We start from the raw sequence: 10,972 nt of genomic DNA, 5'->3' as shown, positions 1-10,972 counted from the left end.
TTTGCTAAATTAGAAGTATTTTGTTCAGAGTTCTCTGTCTGTTGCTGAGTGGATGATGGAAAAGGTTTATTATTGTTAAACCTGTTTCTTCCACCATTATTAAAGCCTTGTTGAGGCCTTTGATCCTTTCATGAGAGATTTGGATGATTTCTCCATGATGGATTATAGGTGTTTCCATAAGGTTCACCTAAGTAATTCACCTCTGCTATTGCAGGGTTCTCAGGATCATAAGCTTCTTCTGCATAAGAAGCTTTTTGAGTACTGTTGGATGCGGCTTGCATTCTATTCAGACTCTGAGAAATCATATTGACTTGCTGAGTCAATATTTTGTTCTGAGCCAATATGGCATTCAGAGTATCAACTTCAAGAACTCCCTTCTTCATAGGCGTCCCATTACTCACAGGATTCCTCTCAGAAGTGTACATGAACTGGTTATTAGCAACCATGTCAATGAGTTCTTGAGCTTCTACAGGCGTTTTCTTTAGGTGAATAGATCCACCTGCAGAGGTATCCAATGACATCTTTGATAGCTCAGATAAACCATCATAGAATATATCCAGGATGGTCCATTCTGAAAGCATGTCAGAAGGACACTTTTTGGTCAGCTGCTTGTATCTTTCCCAAACTTCATAGAGGGATTCACCATCTTTTTGTTTGAAGGTTTGAACATCCACTCTAAGCTTGCTCAGCTTTTGAGGAGGAAAGAACTTGGCTAAGAAATCCGTGACCAGCTTATCCCAAGAGTTCAGGCTATCTTTAGGTTGAGAGTCCAACCATATTCTAGCTCTGTCTCTTACAGCAAATGGGAAAAGCATGAGCCTGTAGACTTCAGGATCTACTCCATTAGTATTAATAGTATCACAGATCTGCAAGAATTCAGTTAAGAACTGAAAAGGATCTTCAGATGGAAGTCCATGAAACTTGCAGTTCTGCTGCATCAGAGAAACTAGTTGAGATTTCAGCTCAAAATTGTTTGCTCCAATGGTAGGAATGGAGATGCTTCTTCCATGTAAATTGGAATTTGGTGCAGTAAAGTCACCAAGCATTCTCCTTGCATTGTTGTTGGGTTCGGCTGCCATCTCCTTTACTTGTTCGAAATTTTCAATCAAGTTGTCTCTGGATTGTTGTAATTTAGCTTCTCTTAGTTTCCTCTTCAGAGTCCTTTCAGGTTCTAGATCAGCTTCAACAAGAATGCCTTTTTCTCTGTCCCTGCTCATAAGAAAGAGAAGAGAAAAAGAAAAGAAGAGGAATCCTCTATGTCACAGTAAAGAGGTTCCTTATTGTTAGTAGAAGAAAAGAAGAAGAGAAAAATCTGAACTCAGAAAGAGAGAGAGAGGGTTCGGATTTTTAGTGGGTGAGGGAGAGATGTTAGTAGATGAATAAATAAATAGAATAAGATGAGAGAGGGAAAATTTCGAAAATAATTTTTTGAAAAAGAGTTAGTGATTTTTGAAAATAGTTTTTGAAAAAGGTTAGTAATTTTCGAAAATTAAGATTTAAAAATTGAAATAATTAGTTAATTAAAAAGAAATTTTGAAAAAGCGGGGAGATATTTTCGAAAACTAGAGAGAGAGAGTTATTTAGGTAGTTTTGAAAAAGATAAGAAACAAACAAAAAGTTAGTTAGTTGGTTGAAACAAATTTTGAAAAGATAAGGAGTTGGGAAGTTAAAGAAGATATTTTGAAATCAAGTTTTTTTTTTTTTGAAAAAGATATGATAAGAAGATATTTTGAAAAGATATGATTAAAATTAGTTTTTGAAAAAGATTTGATTTTTAAAATCACAATTAATGACTTGATTCACAAGAAATCACAATATATGATTCTAGGACTCAAAGTTTGAATCTTTCTTAACAAGTAAGTAACAAACTTGAAATTTTTGAATCAAAACATTAATTGATTATGTTATTTTCGAAAATTATGTGATAAAGATAAGAAAAAGATTTTTGAAAAAAATATTTTTGGAATTTTCGAAAATAACTAAGAAATTTGAAAAAGATTTGATTTTTGAAAAAGATTTTGAAAAAGGTGAGATTTTTAAATTGAAAATTTGATTTGACTCATAAAAACAACTAGATTTTAAAATTTTTTGAAAAAGTCAAATCTAATTTTCGAATTTTTGAGAGAGAAAAAAGGGAAAGATATTTTTTTGATTTTTGAATTTTGAATGATGAGAGAGAAAAACATGAAAATGATGCAATGCATGAGATTTTTAGATCAAAACAATGAATGCATGTAAGAATGCTATGAATGTCAAGATGAACACCAAGAACACTTTGAATGTCAAGATGAACACCAAGAACATATTTTTGAAAAATTTTTAATGCAAGGAAAACATGCAAGACACCAAACTTAGAAATCTTTAATGTTTAGGCACTAAGAATTCAAGAATGCATATGAAAAACAAGAAAAGACACAAAACATGCAAATGCAAAGATCAAACAAGAAGACTTACCAAGAACAACTTGAAGATCATGAAGAACACTATGAATGCATGATTATTTTCGAAAAACGCAAGATGCACATGCAATTGACACCAAACTTATAACATGACTCAAGACTCAAACAAGAACACAAAAAATATTTTTGATTTTTATGATTTTATGATTTTTTTGTATTTTCTTTTAATTTTTTCGAAAATCACTTTGAAAAAGAAAAATAAGGATTCCAAAATTTTTAATATGAATTCCAGGAATCTTATGCTCTTTAGTCTAAAGCTCCAATTAAAGGGTCAGGCTTGGCTTAATAGCCAGCCAAGCTTTAGCATGTAACAGGTAGATCATGAACAGTAGTAGGCGGATTAGCACCAGCTAGCTTGCTCTTGATAATAAATTGGAAGCCTCAGTCCAAATGAATTTAGACATGGCTTTACAGCCAGCCAGGCTTCACATGCTTCATGAAACACTAGAATCCATTCTTAAAAATTTTGAATAAAATTATAAAATTTTTGAAAACATTTTTATTTTAAATTTTTTTTTTCGAAAACAAAGGAGAAAATTTTGAAAGAAAATTTTTTTTTTGAAAAAATTTTGAAGAAAAAACAAAAAGAAAATTACCTAATCTGAGCAACAAGATGAACCGTCAGTTGTCCAAACTCGAACAATCCCCGACAACGGCGCCAAAAACTTGGTGCGCAGAAATTGTGATTATACTTTAATTATGTAAAATTCATCGCTCTTTCTTTCCCTGGTAATGGCGCCAAAAACATGATGCCAATACCATGGTTCACAACTTCGCACAACTAACCAGCAAGTGCACTGGGTCGTCCAAGTAATACCTTACGTGAGTAACGGTCGAATCCCACGGAGATTGTTGGTATGAAGCAAGCTATGGTCACCTTGTAAATCTCAGTCAGGCGGATATAAAATAGTAATGGAGTTTTCGAAATTAATTAATAAAATAGGGATAGAAATACTTATGTAAATCATTGGTGAGAATTTCAGATAAGCAAATAGAGATACTTTCGTTCCTCTGAACCTCTGCTTTCCTGCTATCTTCATCCAATCAGTCTTACTCCTTTCCATGGCTGGCTTTATGTAATGCATCACCATTGTCAAGGGCTACTTTCGGTCTTCTCTCGGGAAAATGATCCAAATGCCCTGTCATGGCACGGCTAATCGTCTGGAGGCATCACCCTTGTCAACGGTTACATCCTATCCTCTCAGTGAAAATGGTCAACGCACCCTGTCACGGTACGGCTATTCATCTGTCAGTTCTCGATCATGCTGGAATAGGATTTACTATCCTTTTGCGTCTGTCACTACGCCCAGCAACCACGAGTTTGAAGCTCGTCACAGTCATTCAATCATTGAATCCTACTCGGAATACCACAGACAAGGTTTAGACTTTTCGGATTCTCTTGAATGCCGCCATCATTCTAGCTTACACCACGAAGATTCCGATTAAGAGATCTAAGAGATACTCATTCAATCTAATGTAGAACGGAAGTGGTTGTCAGGCACGCGTTCATAGGGAATGATGATGATTGTCACGTTCATCACATTCAGGTTGAAGTGCGAATGAATATCTTGAAAGCGAAATAAGATGAATTGAATAGAAAACAGTAGTACTTTGCATTAATCTTTGAAGAACAGCAGAGCTCCACACCTTAATCTATGGAGTGTAGAAACTCTACCATTAAAAATACATAAGTGAAAGGTTCAGGCATGGCCGAATGGCCAGCTCCTCTGATCTAAGAACCAGGCGTCCAAAGATGTCTAATACAATAGTAAAAGGTCCTATTTATAATAAACTAGTCACTATGGTTTACAGAAATAAGTAATTGATGCATAAATCCGCTTCCGGGGCCCACTTGGTGTGTGCTTGGGCTGAGCTTGAGTGTTGCACGTGTAGAGGTCCTTCTTGGAGTTGAACGCCAGCATTTGTGCTAGTTTGGGCGTTCAACTCTGGTTTTGGATCCTTTTCTGGCGCTGGACGCCAGAATTGGGCAGAGAGCTGGTGTTGAATGCCAGTTTGCGTCATCTATCTTTGGCCAAAGTACAGACTATTATATATTGCTGAAAAGCCCTAGATGTCTACTTTCTAACGCAATTAGAAGCGCGCCATTTCGAGTTCTGTAGCTCCAGAAAATCCACTTTGAGTGCAGGGAGGTCAGAATCCAACAGCATCAGTAGTCCTTCTTCAACCTCTGAATCTGATTTTTGCTCAAGTCCCTCGATTTCAGCCAGAAAATACCTGAAATCATAGAAAAATACACAAACTCATAGTAAAGTCCAGAAATGTGAATTTAACATAAAAACTAATGAAAACATCCCTAAAAGTAACTAGATCCTACTAAAAACATACTAAAAACAATGCCAAAAAGCGTATAAATTATCCGCTCATCAGAAACTAAAGAAATTTGAACCACAATTCACCTACATAGTTTCGACCAATTTTTCGGTCACCCATCAGCAATTAGGGTTTAAGATTCTTAGTGCCAAAGATCGCCAACAAGATATCGGCAATTTGGCGATTCTTTTGACCTAATCTCTCGTAGGTCAACTTTATTAAGTAATCGAAACAGGCACCAAAGCTCCAATATGTCAGAACGCGTCTCTCGCCCTCGAGGGTAAGCCAAAAAGGGTGATAGCCAGGGGCCAGCCTCACCTTGAAGTAGGTGCTCTTGAAGTCGTGAAAAGATTCTTCAAGAAGACCAAAAATACGACGATTCTGTACAGCCCGGAAGGACATGTAGCCTTTTTTGTGCTTGCTTTCCCGGGAGGGGTTGGTAAGTAATAAAAAGTAGAGAAAGACATTAATAGAGACCGGGAGCTCCAAATACTCACACACCATCTCAAAAGTACGGATGGCAGCCCAGATGTTTGGGTGGAGTCGTGACGGGGCGATATCACAATGATTCAATAGAGAGATGACGAAAGGGGAGAAGGGGAGACGGACGCCCAATGTGGTGAACATGGGCTTATATACCCGCATCTAGTCAACCACCTGAGGAGACGCCAGGTTTATATGGCAGATGCATTCCTGTTCACCCGAGACGAAAACCTGATAATTTGCCTCCTCTGGGCCCCCTCCACACATGACCCTGGAGTCCCGAAGCTTTTGCAATTCCTCTCAGGTTACCTGGGAAGCCGTGTCTTTCACATCAGACATGACCTAAACATAGCGACCCACAACATTACGTGCCATAGGTTGTTGAGCCATACCTACAGTGGGGGCACCACTTAAGTCAACTCGAGAAGTCAAAAATTCGAAAGAAAATGAAAAGACAAAACTACATCCTACTGCATTACTACACTACACTACATGTGCTGATTCAAGGCCTAAATCCAAGAAAAAACCTAAATTCAAGAAATAGGCACCTAATGGTACCCCCCTAAGAACCATCTAACAAAGGCAAGGCTAATCTAAGTAGGCACAAATCAAACAGGGGACACCATACAATGATCAATAAAGAAATTAGGAACAATAATTGTAAAAAATAATAGATGGGTACCAGAAGAAGATGCAGCAAAAACAAAAGGGAGAGGCAAATGGGATGAGCGCAGAAAATTTCACAACAAACCAAGAGCAGAAGGAAAATTGGACAGTGATAGAAATAAGAGGTAAAGAGTGTAGAATGGTAAAAAGAAATGAGGAATGAGAAATTTTGAAGATAAAAAGCAAGAAATACATAATGGTAACCGTCAGAATGGAGCCCAAAAAGACAGGGGCATAATGGAATTTTCCCCTGACTTTCAAATCAGCTATAAAGAGCATTAAATGCTCTCGGCACAGAAACCCAAGCGATGTCCCAAGCCACGACGGGGCAACTTATGCGCATAAAAGACATATACTTCGTTGGCGGATTTCCGAGCTCAGGAGGACTCGGTTGAAACGGGCGTGAGTAACTCGAACGCGCCAACCACGAACTTCTGGCTTCACGGTTGACACGTTGGGGGCACTGTTTCGGCCCAGCACATTAAGGACCCCGGGTTCGATCAAAAGTCATCGACCCGCCAGGTCAATAGACCCAAACTACAAGGCGACCCGCGCATCACCGCCCATTTCATGAAGGAAACATGGACAGCTAACAGAAGCTTCTATACAGGTGGGCTTAATTGCAGAGGGCCCACCCGTGTACAGCGTATAAATGGGAAGGGACCTACCCCTCCCCACAGGTACGTCATCCTTCTTACCCTAATGCAGTGTTTGTTTAGTGGGTATGTCCACCAAATTTTGAGACACAGTGATACACTCACACCCATGTTTCATGTTTGGTTTTCAAATACATAAAATAAGCAAAGACACGGTGGTATACATTGGTACACAAATACATAAAATTTGTGTACTACCATTTTATTGAGACACTAAGACACAAAAGTTAAGACATAAGTTTTTCCACTTTATCCTTAATAGTAGTGACTGTGGTAATTTTTTTTTTTTGGAGAGATAAGGATAATATTGATATTTGCAATTTATGTTCTGTCTTGTGCATAGTTACCAAACAAAGTAAAAATTTTGTGTCTTCTTATGTATATGTCTTCAATATTTGTGTATTTGTGTCTATGTCTTCACCCATCAATAAACCAAACACAACCTAATTGGCCGCCTCTTCACCATTATCTTTTTCTCTTTTTTATTCTTTCGTAATTACTTATTGACTATCCTGATGTTTATGCTTCTCTTCACTTAATATTTCATGTACATGTTGATTCATATAAGATTTTTTAGATTTTTTTAGTTATTTTTAAAGTGTTATTCACTTTTAAGTGTAAGTGAAATTAATAATTTAATATGAGTTAATAAATTATTTTGCTTTATTCATTATAAAATTATGATGTTATCGTTATTATTTTTCCATTCAACTAACTATAAAAATACGAAAAATTTTTATTTTTCTAAAATTTAGAAAATATGGATGCAATGACCTTTGAGTTACATGGCTTAAGATTCAAAGATAATTTTTTAAATGAATATCGATTGTAAATAAAAAAAATATTGTAAAAATATTCCATAGATAATAGAAAATAAGTGGATAATATACATGCTAATTTAGATAATCAAAATAAAATAAAATAAGTAACAAAAGAAGATATAAAATTTTACCTTTTGTTTTGTGGTACAAAGATAAGAGCAATGCTAGGGGACCAACAACTTTTGTGATTGGTAGCCATCAAATAGCCATCAATGATGGTTTAATGGTGTGAGATTGGTGTGAGATTTCATCTAATGATTCACATTTCTCTGCTGGTTACATGCTGGCTAAAATTCAATAAAATTGCTGGCCCCTTAGACTTTTTCTTAAGATAATATATAATAATATAATAAAACGTAATGTTCTAATATAAAAAATATGAAACTTTTAAGAAAAAATAAAATGATGTGACATTTTATGCATTAGATAATTTAAAAAATATTTATTATAGAGGAAGTTAAAAATATTGACTTAAATATACTATTTAATAAAATTAAGAGAGAGTTGAAATTTTTTAACTAATAAAAAAATCATCACCATCAACCTATTAAATTTGAGTAATATCAAATGAGAATTAAGAAATAAACCAGAATGATAAATTTAAAAATTTTCTATCTCTTTCTATATAGTGTTTTACTTTAAATAATTATTTTTTATGGATAGTATTTAAATAACAAACAAAATAGTAAGAAGATTCGCATTAGTTATGAAAATTAATATCATCCTTATACTATGATCACATTATTTCAAAATATTCAATATGAAATAATAAAATATAGTTTAATTAATGTGCCCAATAAAGCAAATGTGAAACTTATATAATAGCAGTCAAATATGAAAAATAATGACAATCTTCTATTCTAAGGTACTATATTAAATTGTAATTTAAATTTATAATTATTAGTTAAAATTTTCCAATAATATACTATTTTTATTACATTAGTTAAAAATAATATATTTTGCTATTATTTTTTAGGGTTATTAACATTAAATTCAGATAATTTGAACAAAAATTTTTAATATTTTATGTCTTAATTTTTTTTAATAGAACAATAAAATTACTTAACACACACATAAAAAAAACTATTATTTTTATACATCTATATATTCAAAAGACACATAAACGAATTCTTTTAATAACACTTTAATTTAACAACTCATAAAAGTTAAGAGAACGAATGGTTATAGATAGGGGCGGCAAGCGGGAAAGTCCACCCGCCCCGCCAGAAGCCCGCCCTTTGGCGGGTTGGCCCACCCCACCCCGCCTAGTGAGGCGGTCCCAGAATCCTAGCCTGCCCCGCCCAACGGCGGGCCGACGGATTAAGCCCGCCAAATATCCTCTTTTTTTATTTTTAATTATTAAATCTCTCCTATTTTTTACTTTTAACTATTATAATTTCTAAAAGTATAAACAAATTATAATTTTTATATTCACAAACATTAAAGTCTTTGTAATTATAAATATCTAATAAATATAATTATAAACCAAATTTTCATCCAAAACATAATTATAAATATTGTTCCCAAAGTAAAATAAACATAATGCAAAACATAATTATAAATATTATCTCTAAAACAAAATAAATATAATCCAAAACACTCAATTTTCATCTTCATTCTCTTGTAAGTTGGGTTGGGGGAAGTTGGGTTTTGGCAAAAAAAATTGTAAAAATACTCCTTGTTAAAAAAAGCTAAGCCCTGCGGGGAAGCCCGCCCCGCCCCGCCAAAGGCCGCGGTTTAAGCGGTGCGGGTTAGGCGGGCTTTTGCTATTTTGCGGTCCTAATTTTTTAGCCTAACCCGCCTTTTTTGGCGGGTTACGTGGGCCGGCCCGGTGAGTTTAGGCCCGTTTGCCATCCCTAGTTATAGATCAAAGTGATAGATAAGATATAAAATTGTCATAATGGTACTTGGTGATAATTAAAGAGAAGATGGCATGAGAAAAATAAAATGAGAAAGGAGAACAAGGCAATATAACAATTGCGGTGAAATAATGACAGACATCTGTATAGAGAATAATAGTAAGAGAAAATAATAATGTGTGATAGAATAAAAGAATATAATAAAAGTATAAATTAATAATTTAGAAAAAGTAATAAAATTAACGATAATTTAATAAATTGAATATAAAATTTAGAATTATGCATAAAGATAAAAAATATTTTGAATATAATGTTTTATCTTTACTTTAAATTAAAGGTTTAATTACTCTGTTGGTCCCTATAGTTTCGCAAAATTTTCAATTAGGTCCTTATACTTTTTTTCTTTTTAATTGGGTCTCTGCACCAAATTTTTTTTTTCAATTAGGTCTCTCTTAGTAGTAATTAGCTTAATTTTATAGGGACCCAACTAAAAAAAAATGTGTAGGGACCCAAATAAAAGGAAAAAAAAAGTGTAGAGACTCAATTAAAAAAAAATTTGGTGCAAGAACTCAATTAAAAAAAGTACAAGACCTAATTAAAAATTTTGCAAAACTATAGAGACCAACAGAATAATTAAAGCTAAATTAAATACTATTGACAAAATAAATAAATAAAATTATATAATATTTATAAATAATTACTTTATAATTATTTATCTTGATTTTATTACACATAATAATAATGTAATAATTTTTTTAAGGGTAAAAAACGTTAATGTGCCAAGGGGGGTTGAAAATTACCTAAATCAGCCAAATGAGTTTTTGATACATCAATCTGCCAAAGGACAAATATATGTAATTCGAATCAATAAGATTCGAATTTGATTTAGACGTAGTTCGAATTGATATAATTCGAATTATGAGGAAGTAACGTGGCCAAGTAATTCGAATCAATATGTAATGATTTAATCAAGCCTAGTTCGAATTGATTCAATTCGAATTACTACCAGCACCTGAATAAAGAGTTTGAATCTACTTGATTCGAATTAGCAAAGGTTGCTAAGTAAACATAATTCGAATTGATATGATTCGAATTATGTATATATAGTGCGAATGAAGTTGATTCGAATTACTATGAAGGAGAGCTCTATATATATGATGTGTACGTGAGTTGCTCACAATAGAGGGGTCAGATGGCTAGTGAGGATAGTTTTCTAGTATTGGTTCACCACAGAGGATCGATTAAGAGAAAAATTCGATCCGGTGTGAAGTTCACCGATAAAGATCCTCTCTGTATTATCGTGAGGCCTAGCACGAGCTATGATGACCTTGTTAGCTCTGTACTGCTAAAGCTTGGTCTGGATGGTCTGAAAAGGGTTAAGAAGTTTTTCTATCGCATTCCAACGACGGTGCTCCAAGATACCGTGAAGTATGACTGTTTCAAGATCGGGAGTGATGAGGACCTGCAGGTCATGTATCACTGTCGCCGGCAGTTTCCCGAGGTCAGGACACCAGAGCTGTTGGCAAAGTTGGTTGATGTGGTATCCAGCTCGGGGGGTTCGAATCGGAATACTCACACTTTAGCCACGGTGGCCGGTTCTAGTTCGAGACCTGCCGTTGCTTCTTCGTCTGTCCCTGCGTACGAGCCACTGACCCAGCTTGTTGCCTCCCCTTCGTTCGCTGTTGACCTTAGGGGCA

General features: G+C 34.8%; 1 non-coding gene across 1 annotated transcript; it reads left to right on the top strand.

Annotated features, from left to right (window-relative positions):
- Positions 1–575: 575 nt before the first annotated feature.
- On the top strand, positions 576–683 carry LOC112746261 (small nucleolar RNA R71). The gene has a single exon (XR_003174154.1). It is a non-coding gene; the product is annotated as a small nucleolar RNA R71 (small nucleolar RNA).
- Positions 684–10,972: the final 10,289 nt, after the last annotated feature.

The sequence above is a fragment of the Arachis hypogaea genome, chromosome 14, assembly GCF_003086295.3.
Source record: "Arachis hypogaea cultivar Tifrunner chromosome 14, arahy.Tifrunner.gnm2.J5K5, whole genome shotgun sequence".
NCBI lineage: Eukaryota > Viridiplantae > Streptophyta > Magnoliopsida > Fabales > Fabaceae > Arachis > Arachis hypogaea.
This window is presented reverse-complemented; position numbering and strand designations above follow the sequence as displayed.